We start from the raw sequence: 14,101 nt of genomic DNA, 5'->3' as shown, positions 1-14,101 counted from the left end.
CAAAATTAATGAATTGTAAAAAAGAACATAGCTCTCTAAAAAGTCAAATTGATGAAATGGAAAAAAATTCCATAGAACAAAGCAACTCATTTTAAAACTCAATTAGACAATTAAAAACAGAAATAACAAAGTAAATGAAGAAAATAATTCATTAAAAATCAGAACTGAATAAATGGAAATGAATGACTCAAGGAGACACCAAGAATCAGTCAAGCAAAACAAAAAAAATAAAATATTAAATACCTATTTGGGAAAACAACAGACCTGGAAAATAGATCTAGAAGAGACAATCTGAGGATTATTGGACTTCTTAAAAATCATGATGAAAAAAAGAGCCTAACACTATTTTTCAGGAAATCATCAAAAAGAACTGCCCAGATGTTATAGAAACAGAGGGTAAAATAGACATTGAAAGAATTCATTGATCACCTATTGAAAGAGATCCCAAAATCAAAACTCTAAATTCCAGAACTATCAGATGATCAAGGAAAAAATACTACAAGCAGCAAGGAAAAAATTCAAATACAGAGGAACCACAATAACGATTACTTAGCATCTAGCAGTGTCCACATTAAAGGATGGAAGAACTTGGAATCTGATATTCTGAAAGGCTAAGGAACTTGGTATGCAGCCAAGAATAATGTACCCATCCAAAATGAGCATTTTTTTCCAGGAAAGAAGATGGACATTCACTGAAATAGGTGAATTCCATCTATTTCTGACAAAAAAAAACTGAACTAAACAAAAAGTTTGACCTCCAAATATAGGACTCAAGAGAAACATAAAAAAGTAAAAAGAAATCTTGGGAACTATATTTCTATTATGAGTAAATTTAAAGAATACATATATAATTTGGTTTTCTTATAATATAAAAAAATCTAGAGGTAGAAATGAAATTGTACCAGAAAAAGGGAAAAGTTGAGGTACTACATCACATGAAGAGGCAAAGGAAACCTATTATATCTGAAGGAAAGAAGAGAGGGGGGATGAACATAGGGTATATCTTACTCTTATCAGAATTGGCTCAAAGAGGAAAACATTAGACATATTCTATTTACAGAGAAACTTCTCCCATCTCATTGAAAAGTGGGAAGGGAAAAGTGAAAAGGGAAGGAGTAAGCTAAATAGAAGGGAATACAGAAATTGTAAGGAAAAGGTTTAAGAAAAGGGGAGGGATTCTAAGGTGGGGGTAGCATCCTAAAAAGGGAGGGCTGTGTGAGGCAAGTGGTGCTTACAAGTTAAATATTGGGGAGGAGGCTAAGGGGGGAAGAAAAGAGAAAAGTATAATCTGGGATTAACAAGATGGCAAGAAATACATAATAAGTCATTTTAACCATAAATGTGAATGGTATAAACTCTTCCATAAAGCGGAGGTGGATAGCAGACTAGATTAAAAGTCAGAATGCTACAATATGTTGTTTATAGGAAATACAGCTGAAGAAGGACACTCCATAAAGAGTAAAGATAAAAGGCTGGGGTAGAATCTACTATGCTTCAGGTGAAATCAAAAAGCAGGGGTAGCTATCCTGATCTCAGATCAAGCAAGCAAAAGCAAAAATTGGTCTAATTAAAAGAGATAAGGAAGGGCACTATATCTTGTTAAAGGGTAACATAAATAATGAAGCAATATCAATATTAAACATATATGCAACAAGTGGTGTAGCATCTAAATTCTTAACGGAGAAGTTAAGAGAGCAACAAGAAGAAATAGAAAAATTATAATAGTGGGAGATCTCAACCTTGCATTCTCAGAACTACATAAATCAAACCACAAAATAAATAAGAAAGACATTAAAGAGGTGAATAGAATACTAGAAAAGTTAGGTATGATAGATATTTGGAGAAAACTAAATGGAGACAGAAAGGAGTACACTTTCTTTTTGGGAGTTCATGGAACCTATACAAAAATTGGTTATGTATTAGGACATAAAGATCTCAAATCCAAATGCAGAAAGGCAGAAATAGTAAATGCATCCTTTTTAGATCATGATGCAATAAAAACTACATTCAATAAAAAACCAGGGGAAAATAGACCAAAAAGTAATTAATAATTGTGTCTAATTAATAATTAATAATTTCACCCAAGAGAATGGCAATAATGAGGCATCATACCAAAATGTGTGGGATGCAGTCAAAGCATAATAAGAGGAAATTTTATATCTGTAGATATAAAATTTTACTTGCATAAAATAGAGAAAGAGAAAATCAATGAATTAGGCTTGCAACTAAAAAAGCTAGAAAAAAAGGGCAAATTAAAAATCCCCGGACAAACACTAAACTTGAAATTCTAAAAATAAAACGAGAGATTAATAAATTTGAAAGTAACAAAAAAATTGAATTAATAAATAAAACTAAGAGTTGGTTCTATGAAATAAACTAGTAAAATAAATAAACCCTTAGTAAATTTGATTAGAAAAGGGTAAGAGGAAAATCAAACTGTTAGTCTTAAAAATGAAAAAAGAGAATTTGCCACTAATGAAGAGGAAATTAGAGCAATAATTACGAGTTACTTTGTCCAACTTTATGCCAATAAATTTGATAACTTAAGTTAAATGGATGAACACCTTCAAAAATATAGCTTGCCCAGATTAACAAAGGAAGAGGTAAGTTGGTTAAGTGGTCCCATTTTAGAAAAGAAATAGAACAAACTATTAATCAACTCCCTAAGAAAAAATCCCCAGGACCAGGATGGATTTATATATGAATTCTACCAAACATTTAAAGAACAATTAAAATTTGAAATTTTTGAAAAAAATAGGGATTGAAGGAGTCCTAGCAAATTCCTTTTATGACACAGACATGATACTGATACTGATACCTAAACCAGGTAGGACAAAAACAGAGAAAGAAAATTATAGACAAATATCCCTAATGATCATTGATGCAAAAATCTTAAATAAATTACTAGCAAAAAAGTTTACATTAAATCATCAATGCACCATAACCAAGTAGGATTTATACCAGGAATGCAAAGCTAGTTCAATATTAGGAAAACTATTAACATAATTGACTATATCAATAACCAAATTAACAAAAATCATATCATCATTTCAATAGAGGCAGAAAAACCATTTAATAAAATACAACACCCATTCCTATTAAAAACACCAGAGAGTATAGGAATAAATGCACTTTTCCTTAAAATAGTCAGTAGCATCTATTTAAAACCATCAGTAAGCATCATATATAATGGTGATAAGCTGGAACCATTCCCAATAAAATCAGGAGTGGAACAAGGTTGCCCACTATTCAATATCGTATTAGAAAAGCTAGCCTCGGCAATAAGAGTCGAGAAAGAGATTAAAGGAATTAGAGTAGGTAATGAGGAAACCAAATTATCACTCTTTGCAGATGATATGATGGTTTACTTAGAGAAGCCCAGAGATTCTACTAAAAAGCTATTAGAGATAATCCACAACTTTAGCAAAGTTGCAGGATACAAAATAAATCCACATAAATCCTCAGCATTTTTATACATCACCAACAAAATGCAACAGCAAGTGATACAAAGAGAAAATCCATTCAAAACAACTGTCGAGAGTATAAAATATTTGGGAATCTATCTGCCAAAGGAAAGTCAGGAAGTATATGAGCAAAACTACAAAACACTTTCCACACAAATAAAGTCAAATCTAAACAATTGGAAAAGTATTAAGTGCTCTTGGATATGACAATATAATATGACAATACTACCTAAATTAATATATTTATTTAGTGCTATATCAATAAAGCACCCAAGAAACTATTTTAATGACCTAGAAAAAATAACAACAAAATTCATATGAAAGAATAAAAGGTCAAGAATTTAAAGGGAACTAATGAAAAAAAAAAAAAAAACAAATGAAGGTGGCCTAGCTGTACCTGATCTAAAACTATATTATAAAAGCAGCAGTCACCAAGACCACTTGTTATTGGCTAAGAAATAGATTAGTTGATCAGTGGAATAGGTTAGGTTCACAGAGAAAACTAGTCAATAACTGTAGCAATGTAGTGTTTGACAAAGCCAAAGACCCCAACTTTTGGGATAATAATTCACTATTTGACAAAAACTGCTGGGAAAACTGGAAATTAGTATGGCAGAAACCAGGCATGGGCCCACACTTAACATTGTACACCAAGATAAGATCAAAATGGGTTCATGATTTAGGCATAAAGAACAAGATTATAAGTAAATTAGAAGAACATAGGAGAGTTTACCTCTCAGATTTGTAGAAGAGGAAAGAATTTGTAACCAAAGAAGAACTAGAGATCATTATTGATCACAAAATAGAAAATTTTGATTATATCAAATTAAAAAGCTTTTGTACAAACAAACTAATGCAGACAAGATTAGAAGGGAAGCAATAAACTGGGAAAACATTTTTATAGTTAAAGGTTGTGATAAAGACCTCATTTCCAAAATACATAGATAATTGACTCTAATCTATAAGAAATCTAACCATTCTCCAATTGATAAATGGTCAAAGAATATAAACAGACATTTTTCAGATGATGAAATTGAAACTTTCTACTTATGTGAAAGGGTATTCCAAATCACTATTGATCAGAGAAATGCAAATTAAGACAACTCTGTGATATCCCTATACACTTCTCAGATTGGTTAAGATGACAGGAAAAGGTAATGATAAATGTTGGAGGGGATGTGGAAAAACTGGGACACTGATGCATTGTTGGTGGAGTTGTGAACGGATCCACACATTCTGGAGAGCAATTTAGAACTATGCTCAAAAAGTTATCAATCTGTACATACCTTTTGATCCAGCAAAGTTACTACTGGGCTTATATCCCAAAGAGATCTTAAAAAAGGGAAGGGGACCTATCTATGCAAAAATGTTTGTGGCAGTCCTTTTTATAGTGGCTAGAAACTGGAAATTGAATGGATGCCCATCAATTGGAGAATGGCTGGGTAAATTATGGTATATAAATGTTATGGAATATTATAGTTCTGTAAGAAATGACCAGAAGGATGAATACAGAAAGGCTTGGAGAAACTTACATGAACTAATGCTGAATGAAATGAGCAGAACCAGAGAGATCATTATACACTTCAACAATGATACTATATGAGGATCAATTCTAATAGAAGTGGATATCTTTCTTTGGCAATGAGAAGATCCCATTCAGTTCCAATTGATCAGTGATGAACAGAACCAGCTACACCCAGAGAAAGAACACTGGGAAATGAATGTGGACTGCTTACATTTTTGTTTTTCTTCTCTGGTTATTTTTACCTTCTTTAATCCGATTTTTTTTTTTTGTGCAACAAGAGAACTATATAAATACATATATATATATATATATATATATATATATATATATATATATATATATATATATTGTATTTAAAATAAACTTTAAGTTGTTTAACTTGAGAGTGCCTGCTATCTAGGAGAAGGGGTGAAGGGAAGGGAAAAGTTGGATCAGAAGTGATTTCAAGGGTCAATGTTGAAAAATTACCCATGCATATGTTCTGTCAATAAAAAGCTATTAAAAGAAAAAAGAAAAACATCTGAAAAACAACAATAATAGCACCTATCTCAAAAGATTGTTGCCATGGTCAAATGACATGTAAAGTGCTTCACAAATCTAAAAGGGCTATATAAATGCTAACTGTTATAATTAAGTTCTAGAACAGGGATTGAACTCAGGTCTGATAACTAATTTTATTACTCTTTTTACCACAACATTCTAGCCTAAGGGGTCCTATGGGGTGCTTTTTGGGTTTCTTTGGTTTCGTTTTTTTTTTTTTTATTATTCTGTCTGCATTGCAATGCTCTAGCGTAACATTAACAGAGTAATTAATTGATTTACCTTCACAATTAGAAGGAAAGCATCAGCTGTCCCCAATATTAGCCCATCTCCTTTTAACCCACAGTGAGTGGCTCCTCCCATGTTTTGACCCTGTAAACACTAGCATATGCAATTTTTCTGAAAATGTTAAAAAAGGAAATTAGTTAAAACCTTTCTATGATATCAGCTTGTTTACAGAGAAAATCTATATAATTCATAATTATGTGACTGAGCCCTACTTTTAAATGTCCTCAATTAATTCTTTATTAAATTACTTCCTCACAATTGAAGTTGAAAATAAAGATTACTTGGCTGGTGAAATTGAAAACATTCATTTATCAGATTGTTGTTATTCAGTCCTTTTCAGTTTTTTATAGCCCTATTTGGGGTTTTCTTGGTAAAGATATTGGAGTGGTTTGCCATTTCATTTTCCACTCATTTTATAGATGATTAGGCAAATAGAGTTAAGTGACTTGTCCAGGTTCACACATCTAGTAAATATTTAAGGCCTTTTTTTTTTTTTTTTTTTTTTTTTTTTGCTGAGGCAATTGGCTCAGGGTCACACAGCTAGGAAGTGTTAAGTGTCTAAGGTCAAATTTGAACTCAGGTTCTCCTGACTTCAGGGCTGGCGCTCTATCCACTGCACCACCTAGCTGCCCCTTGAGGTCATATTTGAACTCAGGAAGATGAATTTTCCTGACTCCAGGACTGATATTCTTTCTACTGTAACACCTGGCTGCCCCCAAAATGCATATAATCTGTAATTGTATGACTAAAAGGAGTTTAAAATGTCCTCAATTGAACCTTTGTTAAATTTTACTTCCTCAAAATGAAGTCAAAAACAAAGATGACTACTAAATAAATATCTACATTTTTAGACTGATATTTTAAACCGAACATTACCTGACTTGAACAAGAGCTGAAGATCCATACCCAAATCTGAGACAGGATATGGACCCAAACAGTGAAATTGAAAATATTTATAAGATCTTATTTATCAGATACCTCAAAGAGCACAAGAGAGAGAAGATGAACACACTGAAAATAATTATAAATATTTTTAATTAAACACTCCTTTGGCAAATTATTTCAAAATACTATTTCACATTTTAAAATAATTTTTAAAATCATCTAGAAGCTTTTAATAACTTGAATTTATGTGTTGGTATATTAGATCAAAGAGTTCACTGCAAAAGATTTAGTAGAAAATCATTAATAAATAATCATTAATAAACAGCTAAAGTGAGATAGTCCTTGTTGACCTTAGATATTCCTATCTATTATGAATGATGTGCCAGAAGTAGGATCTCATATCTTTCTACTTCACACAACTATCTGATATCTGATTCTCCTTACAAACGGGGCAGTCTAGTATGATACAACAAGCATCAACTCTAGAATGAGAAGATATGTTCAAACATCACCTCTGAACTGAATCCAAGCATTGGAGAGCAATATGGAACTCTACCCAAAGGATTATCAAACTGTGCATACCCTTTGATCTAGCAGGGTCTCTACTGGGTTTGTATCTCAAAGAGATCATAAAAAAAGAAAAGGACCCACATGTGCAAAAATGAAGCAGCCCTTTTTTGTAGTGGCAAGGAACTGGAAACTAAGTGGATGCCCATTAGCTGGAGAATGGCTGAAAAAGTTATGCTATATGAATGTTATGGAATATTATTGTTCTATAAGAAATGATCAGCAAGATGATTTTCAGAAAAACAAGATTATGTGATGATCAATCCCAATGGATGTGATTCTTTTCAACAAAGGTTTTGTGACAGAGAAACAAATGCATCCAGTAAAATGACGGTGAGGACTGAGTATGGATTACAACATGGTATCTTCACTTTATGTTGCTTGCTTGCATTTTATTTTTTCTCATTTTTTTGATCTGATTTTTCTTGTGCAGCATGATAATTATGGAAATATGTATAGAAGAACTGCATCTGTTTAACACATATTGGAGGAGGTGGGAGGAAAGGAGGGAGGAAAAAAATTGGAATAGCAGGTTTTGCAAGGGTGAATGTTGAAAACTATCCATGCTGAAAATAAAAAAAACTTTATAAAAAAAAAGAATGTTAAAAAACAAACAAACAAGTATCACCTCTGAACAAGTTATGGTAAATTATTGTAATGGAATGCCTTTGTGCTATAAGAAATGATGAGCAGAAGGCTTTCAGAAGAACATGGAAAAACTTTTTTTTAAATTAATTTTATGATTATAAAATTTTTTGACAGTATATATTCATGAGTAATTTTTTTATAACATTATCCCTTGTATTCATTTTTCCAAATTTTCCCCTCCCTCCCTCTACTCCCTCCTCTAGATGACAGGCAATCCCATACATTTTACATGTATAACCTAGATACAATATATGTGTGTAAATCCAATTTTCTTGTTGCATGTTAAGTATTGGATTCCAAAGGTATAAGTAACCTGGGTAGATAGACAGTAGTGCTAATATTTTATATTCAATTCCCAGTGTTCCTTCTCTGGGTGTAGTTGTTTCTGTCCATCATTGATCAACTGGAAGTGAGTTGGATCTTCTTTATGTTGAAGATATCCACTTCCATCAGAATATATCTTCATACAGTATTATTGTTGAAGTGTATAGTGATCTTCTGGTTCTGCTCATTTCACTAAACATCAGTTCATGTAAGTCTCTCCAAACCTTTCTGAATTCCTCCTGCTGGTCATTTCTTATAGAGCAATAATATTCCATAACCTTCATATACCATAATTTACCCAACCATTCTCCAATTGATGGGCATCCATTCATTTCCAGTTTTTAGCCACTACAAAAAGGGCTGCCACAAACATTTTGGCACATACAGGTCCCTTTCCCCTCTTTAATATTTCTTTGGGATATAAGCCCAATAGTAGCACTGCTGGATCAAAGGGTATGCACAGTTTGATAACTTTTTGGGCATAGTTCCAAATTGCTCTCCAGAATGGCTGAATTCTTTCACAGCTCCACCAACGATGTATTAATGTCCCAGTTTTCCCACATCCCCTCCAACATTCATCATTATTGAACATGGAAAAACTTACATGAACTGATGCAGAGAAACCAGAAGAACACTGTACACAGTAACAGTAACATTGTATGATGATCAACTATTAATAAGTTACTATTCTCAGTAATACAATGATTCAAGACAATTCTGATGGACTTTGGATATATGCTATCCCCCTCCCAGGAAAAAAGAACCAATAAGGTCTGAAAGCAGATAAAACATTTTGTTTTTACTTTTTAAAATTTTTCTAGACTTTATTGGTCTGTGGGGTTTTTTTGATAACATAATATGGAAATATGTTTTGTATGTATGCACGTGTATAACACAGATTATATTAAATCATTTGCTTTTCGGTGAAAGGAGAATGAGGAAGAGTTTTTGAAACCTAAAAATTTTCAAAATGAATGTTAAAATTTTTCACATATAATTTCACATAATAAAAAAATTTTAAAGAAATTTGAAATACCAATCTCTGACACTTTATATATGCATAACCTTGAGCAAGTTAGGTAAAATCTTCTACATTTAGATGTATGATCACAGAGCAACCAACTTGTGCTAGATAGGTGTTCTCTAGTCCAAGATCACTCCTTAAAGTCCTTGCAGACCAGACATTCCACGTCCCTGCAATGTGCAGGCAAATGTTGAAAAAACACCATTAAGTAGGATATCCAATGGTTTATTGACTTTCAAAGGGCCTTATGCATATTAAAAAAGGATTATTAGAGGAAGAAGCAAGGATCGTTGATTTTTTTTGCTGCAGGACTTGTGAGGAAATCAACTCCTATCCATATCTAGATGTTATGGGACAGAACTCTGAACTTGAAACAAAGGATACTTACAAGGTACTAAGTCAGTAGAATTGATAGAGACAATAGTTATCTAATTTAGTATGATTCAGTATGATTTATCTGATCCTACTAGGAGATGTTAATGGGCCAGAACTTGAAACAAGGTACTAAGTGGAGTTGAGGAGACAATGGTTAAATCTAGTTTAGTCTTGATTTAATCGTACAACAAATAATGGTTTCCTAGTGATATAATGATTTGTACTCAGTGTGGAGCATATAATTTAGAAGCCTCAGCCAGGGAGATTCAGAGATAGTTGGAGAAAAGGCAAAGGACTGGCGGCAGGAGCTTCAGCTCTCAGAACCAAGTGGAGAAATTCAATTCAATCTTTGATCTTCCTGGTAGCTGGCCTGGACTCCTGCACTTCCCCCACTAAGACCAAGGCCAGATTGAAAGGCTCTCCAGAAAGCTATCCAGACCCAGGAAGGAGATAATAAAAGATCTGAACTATAAGAAAGCTAACTGGGCCCCAGGAAAAGAGACAAGACTTTGAAAAAGATAATAAAGGATTTGGACTTTAACCCCTGGCGACTCTTGTGGTGATTACTCTGAACTGAAATAAAGGCTGCCTCCAGAGACCCCAAGAAAACCTCAACAGAGAACATTACATTTTAGAGAGAACATTACATCTATCTGTAAGTTTTCTGTGACTTATTCTATTAGAATTGTCTGAAGCTCTAAGAATTACATGTGACTTGATCAGGGTCAGAACTACTATATGTCTGAGCTGAGACTTAAATCCAGGAATTTCTGATCACAAAGATTACTTCCTATTCATAATGCCTCTTTTCCAGAAAATATGTAGTGCAATAAAGGTTTTTGAGCTATTTACCAATAGTGTGTACCCCATTTAAGAAAGGAATCCTCACTATAACATTTCCTACAAGTAGCTCTTCAAAGACCTCCAAAGAAGGGGAACCACCATGTCTTTTAGCAGCCCATTCCACTTCTGAATAACTCGAATTGTCAGGAAGTTTTCCCTGTCATAAAGTTTAAATTGGCTTCTTTGCCATTTTTACCTATATCCCTTATTATAACAATATATCTTTTTCTCCATATATAGCCTTCCAAATACTTGAAAATAGTTCTCATCTCTTTTCTGAGGATTAATCCTCTTCAAGAAAGAATGATAAACAACAATAATTTTCTACATGAAAGTCCAGTGGCAGGACAAAAGACTGATGATTGCCTCTCTAGGTACTGGGGATATAAAAATGAGACAAGCTCTGCCCTCAAGGAGTTTACCTTCTACTGGAAGCTATTCTATTTTTATCTGAAAAGACACTTAAGAAACTAAGAGATGGGCTAAGACTGCAAGATATGAGACAAAGAGTTAAGGGTTTTCCCAATTCAGTCTTCTTCACTTGCTCTAGATTCTTCCATGTCATTCATTTGTACTATTTCCCCAGCATCTCAGCCCCAGTTAAGGTGACAGCAGCAGTTTTATTGAGCACCCCATCCAGCTCCCCAGTCCTCTGTTCTGTTTCATAATCTCTTGTGCTTACTGAACATATTTCTCTGCTCCCTCCTCGCCCTCATTACATCTTCAGCTCCTGCATCTTGAGAGATTTTAACTTCCTTCTCTCATGGGGGGAAAAAAAGAGACTTTTCCTACAAGCTCACAGAACTTAAATGTGAATTTATAGAGTTCATGATGGCTGTGTTCAGATACTACAGAATTTTAGAGGTAAAACTGTTATGCCCTGAATAAAATTATTATAGCTCCCTCCCCTCCTTTTTCCTTACCATTAGGACTGGGAGAATTGAGTCAGAAAAGAAACCTCGACATATCATTGAGTCATAAAACTCCACGTGCCTTATTTCAATCCTTGCTGGGATAATTTCCCCTCCTTTTTGTCTCTCCCCTAGCTGTCTCCTGCCCTCAACCTTATTATCTTGACCCTTATCCTGTCAGGACTAAGTTAAGGTCCCATCTTGGAATTATGGCTTGTCCATCCACCCATTGTCTTCCCCCCACCCCCTGCCTTATCTGCCTTTTTTGTATACTCAGGTTTTATATCCTATTTAGCTTTAAAAACCCGATAAAAAGGTCCCTGCTTCAGTCTCTCAGGGCTGGAATGATTTCTGGACATGAGTCCCATGCCAGTTGGCTAGCCTAAACTCTCCACAATTAAAAGATTGAAAACCAATCTCTGGTTTAGAAGTACAGCATTGACCCAGGTTACTTATACCTTCAGAATCCAATTCTTACCGTGCAACAAGAAAATTGGATTTACACACATATTTGTATCTAGACTATACTGTAACACATTTAATATGTATGGGATTGCCTGTCATCTAGGGAAGGGAGTAGAGGGAGGGAGGGGAAAATTTGGAAAAATGAATACAAGGGATAATGTTATTTTAAAAAATTACTCATGCATATGTACTGTCAAAAAATTATAATTATAAAATTAATAAAAATTTTAAAAATAAATAAATACCTAAATAGCTTAAAATAGCAACAACAATAACAAAAACAGTACAGCATTGGGCACATGAGAGACTCTGGGGGTAGAGGGTGGGAGGAAATGGGATGAGAAAATGGGAGAAGAGGTTAGAAGAAATAGAGAAAGGATCCATGATATAAAATGTTCTCTGTCTCTAGATAGAGAACTGAGAGACTCAATACACATTGAAACATATTTTTTGCTTTATTTCTTTTACTTGTTTTTGGGTGGGTAAGCAAATGACTAATGCAAAAAATATGTTTTGCATGATTGTGTGTATATAGATATAGATATAGATATACACATACATATAATGGGCATTGTTTTTCTTTCTCAATGAGTGGAAGAGGGACAAAAGGACAGAGAGAATATGGAACCGAAAACAAAAAAATTTTTTTTTTTAAATGTGAAAGGGAAGATGACAAGGATAAACTACCTGCTTCAAAGTTTTGCTTCTGGCCCAGTCTGGATAACTGTGAATTAAAATGAGGAGTGTGGGAGGAAGCAGGTAACACTTATATGAAAACAGCTATAAAATTCCATATGGTTACAATAGTCTTCAGATAAATTGCAACTGTATTTTCAAGCTTTCCTGAGCCTGACAAGATCTGGGGAAATTGCTCTAGGCTTAACAGGAGATTAAAGTCATGTTAGAAACTAAATGTTAAGCCATATTTACTTCACACATTGACTAAATCAGGAGGATCAGTAGGTTTATAGCTGTAGGTACCATAGAGATCATCTTATGTAACTTCCTCAATTTATAAATGTGTAAACTAAAACCCAGGGAGATTAGTTGATTTGCTCAGGGTCATATATAATAATAAGTAACAAATCCAAGATTCAAACTGAAATTGACTCTCTCTAAATCCAAACTTGTTTTGACTGCACATGAAATGGATTTTATTATCCTTTCATTCTTTTTTTTTTTATTCTATTCAGGAAAATTGGCTGAAGTCTCTCCTAGTGCTTAAAGTTTCTGATTCCATGAAATTTTAATATTCATCAAACATTTTTAAATGATCAAACATGGTCAAAGTATATGAACAGAAATTTTTCAAATGAAAAAATTAAAACCATCTATAGACATATAAAAAATGCTCTAAAATGGGGCAGCTAGGTGGTGCAGTGGATAGAGGACCAAACCTGAAGTCAGGAGGACCTGAGTTCAAATATGACCTCAGACACTTAACACTTCCTAGCTGTGTGACCCTGGGCAAGTCACTTAACCCCAATTGCCTCAGCAAAAAGACAAAAAACAAAAACAAGAAATAATGTTCCAAATCATTATTGATTAGTAAAAATGCAAATTAAAATAAATATCTCTCACACCTCTCAGATTGGCTAAAATGACAGGAAAAGATAATGATAAATGTTTGAGGGAATGTGGGAAAACCAGGACACTAATATATCGTTGGTGAAGTTGTGAATTTCTCCTATCATTCTGGAGAATGATTTGAAACTATGTCCAAAGGACTATAAAATTGAGTGTACTCTTTGATACTACAGTGACACTACTGGGCCTGTATTCCAAAGAGATCATAAAAGAAGGAAAAAGACCCACAGGTGCAAAAATGTTTGTCGCAGCTCTTTTTATAGCAGCAAAGAATTAGAAAATGAGTAGTACAACTGAGGAATAGCTGAATAAATTATAGTACATGAAAGTCATGGAATATTATTGTTCTGTTAAAAAAATTGATGAAAACAAGCTGATTTTAGAAAAGCCTGAAAAGATTTACGTGAACTGATACTGAGTGAAACAAGCAGAACCAGGAAAACATTGTACACAGCAACAGCAAGATTGTATGTTAATCAACTATGATAGACTTGGTTCTTCTCAGCAAAACAGTGATCCAAGACAATCTCAATTAACTTTGAATAGAAAACACCATCTGTATACAGAGAGAGACCTGTGGACACTGAATGTGGATCAATGCACATTATTTTCCCCTTTCTTCTTCCTTTTTTTTTTCTTTCTCATGGTTTTTCCC

Source organism: Sminthopsis crassicaudata, chromosome 3 (assembly GCF_048593235.1).
Source record: "Sminthopsis crassicaudata isolate SCR6 chromosome 3, ASM4859323v1, whole genome shotgun sequence".
NCBI lineage: Eukaryota > Metazoa > Chordata > Mammalia > Dasyuromorphia > Dasyuridae > Sminthopsis > Sminthopsis crassicaudata.
The sequence above is the reverse complement of the archived record's forward strand: the minus strand, read 5'-3'. Positions refer to the sequence as shown.